Source organism: Tupaia chinensis, unplaced genomic scaffold (assembly GCF_000334495.1).
Source record: "Tupaia chinensis unplaced genomic scaffold, TupChi_1.0 Scaffold000186_1, whole genome shotgun sequence".
Taxonomy (NCBI): domain Eukaryota; kingdom Metazoa; phylum Chordata; class Mammalia; order Scandentia; family Tupaiidae; genus Tupaia; species Tupaia belangeri.
The window spans coordinates 116,542-121,732 of record NW_006159661.1 but is presented as its reverse complement, the minus strand read 5'-3'; the positions used below and the strand labels follow the sequence as shown (position 1 = coordinate 121,732).

The following is a 5,191-nucleotide window of genomic DNA, read 5'->3' as shown; positions in this document are numbered from 1 at the left end:
CCTGCTCCCGAATCCGTGAGCGCTCCCCAAGGCCCCGAGTGCCCGGAGCTATTCCTTTGGCCCGCAGTCCCTCGGGTGGTCGGGGAAGAGCTGGGGGAGGATGAGCGTCAGGAACCGAGAAAGTCGCAAAGCCTGAGCCTGGGCTCCCTGCGTTGGGGGGAGTGGGTGGGGTTAAAGGATAGTTGCCCTATGGTCACGTCTACTCCGACTGGTTGTGTTGCATTTAAGTGTTTCTTCTTTAATTAGAAGAACGCTGTGAGGATTTCTCTTCGGGCTCTGGAGGTTCCAGTGGCCTGCAAGGCTCTTGTCCTAGGGACAAACGCGTAGAACTCGGGACCACCTCCCTCTGGAACTTGGGCCCAGGGCGGCAAGGAGGGGGCACCACTAGTGCTGCCCAAATACCCCCCCCTCATTTCTTTGCTCAAAACCCCTTTAGCCAACTCAGACAAATGCCTCATCAATTGTCCGTTAAGATTCGATCACTTTCATGGATATGCCAGGCTAAGGTTGAGGGGTGGGAGGGGAGACAAGGCTTGTTTTTGCCAAGGTAGGCAGTGGCGTCTCTTCCTGGCGATGGACATCTGCCTGCGGGCGGAGAGTGCTCCTCCTGGGCCCTGCTGGCTTCCTCCTCTTCCCACAATTGGGAAATTGTGAGGAGGTTACTCAATTTTTGGGGAAAAGGGGCTTATTCACTGAGGAAAGGGTATGGATGAAGTCGGCCTACCCAAGAGGGCCCCTGGGGGGCAGTAGGCCCGGCACAGCTCAGTTTCCCGTCTGGTTGGGTATTTTAATGTCTGGAGGTGCAACCGACAGAAATAGACATTCACAGAGCAAGCGGATGGGGAAATGAATACCAAGAGCCGGCGGCATTTGGGAACATCGCGGCGTCCTTACTTCCCGCTCGGGTACCTGCTTCGTGATTCCTGCCAAGAGGAGACACCATGGAAGGGCAGAGTCACGCTAACTCGGCTTTTACTGGGGCTGTTTTAGGGTAAGTGAAGATGATGATTCACCCTGACAAGGCAGACCTGGCCTTAGAAATGGATTTCCCAGGGTTGCCACCAGCAGCGTGACAGTACTGATTTTTCTTTGTAAAACAACTGGTGCCGCATCGCCGTGGGCCAACCTAGGCCCTTCTTGCATGGACGGAAGAGAATTTTGTCCTGGTTTGCTACCCCACCTTCTAGCTCTAAGTCTAGTCCGAGAGGGAGTGTCTACTCGTGAAGAGACAAAATCCCAGGAGTCGCCAGGCGCCCTACGTGGCGCATCTGAGAGAAGTGCTGAATCGGCTTGTTAGAAATTACACAGCAAAGCCGTGTGGGGTGGAGGCTACTGTCTCGGCCAGAGCACACCTTAGAGCTGAGGTGAGAGGTGGTGTGTGTGTGCGTGTGTGTGTGTGTGTGTGTGTGTGTGTGTGCGCGCGCGTGCGCGCGTGTGGTCGACAGCTCGATGGGCTCTCCCTTTAGCATTTCAGGGGCAGTGCTGTTAAGAGTCTGTTGGAGTCTGGTTGGGTTGGAATGAAGGAAAGTTCTAGAACCATTGTAAGAAGCTGGCCGTTAAAGATAATTTGGAGATTGAAAGTTGACTCACTTTCCCACATTGAAAAGTTTCCCGGTAGGTTTTAGTGCCCATGTCAGGATTATAGGTTCGACTTTCTTGTCCACGTTTCCCCTGACTTGGTTCTCCTGATTTGCATATTTATTGTATGTTCACAGCCATTTCATATTTTTAGGATTTATAGCGAGGTCTCCCACACCACAGCTCTTAAGCCTTCACTTACAATTTAGCATTTGATTTTATTCTTTTTTATTCTTTGTACGATTTCTGTTGTTTTTCTCTGTGTTGATATGTTCTTCCCAGCTAGACCTGGGATACTTACAGGACAGGACTTTTTACTGTATTTTCTATGTCCTCCAGACAGCAAGGGAGGAAAAGGACAGGTGAGGTGAGAAAAGGGTGGGGAAAGGATTGGATAGGTAAATTTATTTAGCTTAGACATATATCTAGTTAGCAGATTAATGTTTTTGAAATAAATCCTGTAATTATTTTTAAATAGCACGATCATACTGTTGCAGGCTTTGGTTGTTGTCTAAATCTTTACTTTGGTGAATGTAAACACTAGAAATAAACCTTAATTATCCTGTTTTCACATCTTCATCTTTTAACATATGAGGGGACTTCAAAAAGTTCATGGCAAATGGAATTCAAAGTATGAGTTAATTTTGATATGAAAAATTTGAAATTCATGCATATTTTTTTAATAATTACATTTCCCGTGAAGTCTTCAAAAACCCTACAGGGGCCAGCAGGTGGCGTGGTGGTTAAGGGCACTGGATACCCACATGGCTGACCACAGTTCAAGTCTCAGACCTGGTGGCTTGCTTTCTTACTTTCTCTCTTTCTCTCTCACTCTGTCCCTGTCTGGTCAAATTCAAAAAAATAAAAATAGAAATAAAAAAAGTTAAATAAAAAATAATTAAAAAAAAAAAAAAAGAAAATCCTACAACTAGCCCTTAGAGAAGCCTCAATCCTGCACTCCTTCACCCGGTCTTTCTGGCTCCACAGCTCAACTGTACCGGGAGCTCAGGACATACCTGTGGCTAGATTAGCACACCTTTGTCTCTTTAACCTGTAGGGACTGATTGACCAGATAGAGAACAGTTTTTGACTTGAATTTATGAAAAACAATAAAAACATACAATAAACGATGACGTCTCCCAGGTTGGTCTTGAATGAAGCTAAGCGAGAGGACTAGAGAAGAACAAGCACTAATCAAGTAACTACTGATGACGAAGTGATTAGGATCTGTTGGAACCTCACCAGTCACTTCAGAGTGCCGGAGATGCATGTGAGTAATGTTTTTACATAGATACTTAGTACCAAGCAGATAAATCCCGGGTGATTATAACTGAGCCGAACCTTCATGCAAATAATTAATGTGATGGCCTTGTAAGGGTTATAAGGTGAAAATGCTAATGTTTAAAGCTATTTGGTATTTTAATTTGACAGTTGTTTCGTAATCAAAAAGGAAGAAGTTGCTATTGTGTTAGAAGTCAGTGCAAGGGAAATGATATTTCTTAACATCTTAATGAACGAGTGCTTGCTAGCTGCCTAGTGAGGCAGGGCCTTACATTCCCCTAGGAAGGGTGCTCTGAATGTACATGAAAAAGGTTCTTAGCTAGATTTCTGACTCACAAATCATACGTAGGAGATGACAGAAAATACTGCAAGACGAGAAGAGACTTGCAAGAGAATGGAGCCCCCGTCCTGCCCCTTGGCAATTTTAGAGCAAATTACATTCATTTAGCCTTCAAGAACCATTAGCTATTGGGCCATACCCCCCTTTCTTCTTTGCTGTTGAGATATTAATTATATTAATAACTGGAAAAAATTAATCTCTCCTGAAAGTTGGAAACTGAAGTGCCTCTGGCATCTCTGGATAATTAATAACGACTTATAGGTGATAATGTAATTTTAATACAGGAGTGGCTCTATTATGAACCTTTTACATCTTTGTGGGTAATTATTATAGCAAACACCATGTCCCTACAACTTTTCTCTTCCTCACTGAACTACATCTCACGTTTTCTGAAAATTGTTAATGTCAAATCATTTAGGGAAAAAAAATCCATGATTACTTTCAAAAAGTAAAAAAGAAACAGATTTCCGATTCAATCATTAATTGTTCTTCACTCAAATGAAAGACATAAAAATTCCAGCTTTTAAGTTGTGTGATTCTATTTTTTCCTGTTTTTATTTTCACACATAAAATATTTTTGGGGAAGATTCAAGTTGCTGAATGTGTGTGGCAGTGGTCTAATAAGTTAATCTCTTTGGCTTCGCTGTAAGGACATATGTTTTTACTTGCAGATACCTCAGTGTAGTTCTTTTATGATTATGTGGACAGACAGTGGAGAAAATACAAAAATATTTCCAAATGTATTTGTGCCCCAAAGCACATTTTGGTCATAAACAAATCCAGAGTTATAATTCCCTAAATATACTGGCAGGAAAAATTTATTTCTATTGAATATAAAAATTAAATTCTGGGGGCCAGTAGGTGGTTAAGGTGCTGGAATCCCACATGGTCAACTGTGGTTCGAGTCCTGCACCTGGCAGCTTGAAACTCACACTGGGTGCATGTTCATGTGTGCCTGAAATTCCAGGAGGATAATGGAGGAGAAGGGATTGCAGTGTGGCCATCCTCCCCAGGGTGTGATTTCTTTTCTTTTTTCTTTTTTTTTCCCTGTCTCTTCAGCAAGCACACGTACCCTGAAGCAAAAATCTCTTAAAAAAATAATTCTGTAAGATATGGTGACTTGTCAAAATGGAAATTCTGCATCCTTCACAAAGGAGCAAAAGAGATTCCTATATTCTAGTTTGTGTTAGCAACAATATTGCGTTATCATTTTGAAGAGCTTTGGGTTGAGGTAAGGTAAACACTCATATTATGAGCTGCTATAGTAAAATTATATAGACCTAGGTTTGATAAGGGACTATAAAACAATGATTCCTTGGTTACATCATATTTGATAGACTACAGTAGCTTTTCATGAAATACTAGCCTAGAATATATGAAAAGTAAAAAGTTTACTTTCTAGAAACAACTGATTTTGAGCTTCTCTAGGTTCTGTCTGGTCAGTTTTGCTCCTGGAATCCTAACCAGGGAGGTGTTCTGTAACTCGCAAAGCCCTATCTTCTAGGACTGGATATGAATGCTTTGATCTTAGAAATCATATGTGTTAACTATTTATCTAAACTTCTGCTTGAACAGTTTCAGAGCCATTTCTACTTTTGGGGAAGAAGTGTTCTCTGATGTAATCTCATCCTTGAAAAAAATCTGTGCCTGAAAAAAAAAAAGGCATTTGCAATACCCAGAAGTCCCAGTAGATGGCACTGAGGAGACTTGTGGGGAAGCTTGGTAATGTACACACAGGTAGGGGAGAAAAATAGGCAATCAATCTTTTCAATCTTTTCTTCTAGTCTAGAGTTGCAGGCTCTGACCTCATTAGTGGGCTGGGAAATGCGCTTCTTTCCTTTTCTTTTTAAAATTACATAAAATAGAACTGCAAACAGAATTTCAGAATGCATTTCTCCTGGCAAGGATAAGTAATGCTTCATGAGACACCCATTTCATGTGTGTGCTTTTACACATGCGTGTGTCCTGAGTCCAGGGTAAGATGTACTTCTT

The 5,191-nt window shown here is 42.5% G+C and overlaps 1 long non-coding RNA gene across 1 annotated transcript; it reads left to right on the top strand.

Annotated features, from left to right (window-relative positions):
- The first annotated feature begins 78 nt into the window (after nucleotides 1-78).
- On the top strand, nucleotides 79-4,922 carry LOC114007512 (uncharacterized). Its single transcript, XR_003549125.1, has 3 exons — nucleotides 79-991; nucleotides 2,722-2,848; nucleotides 4,775-4,922. It is a non-coding gene; the product is annotated as an uncharacterized LOC114007512 (long non-coding RNA).
- The last annotated feature ends 269 nt before the right edge of the window (nucleotides 4,923-5,191 follow it).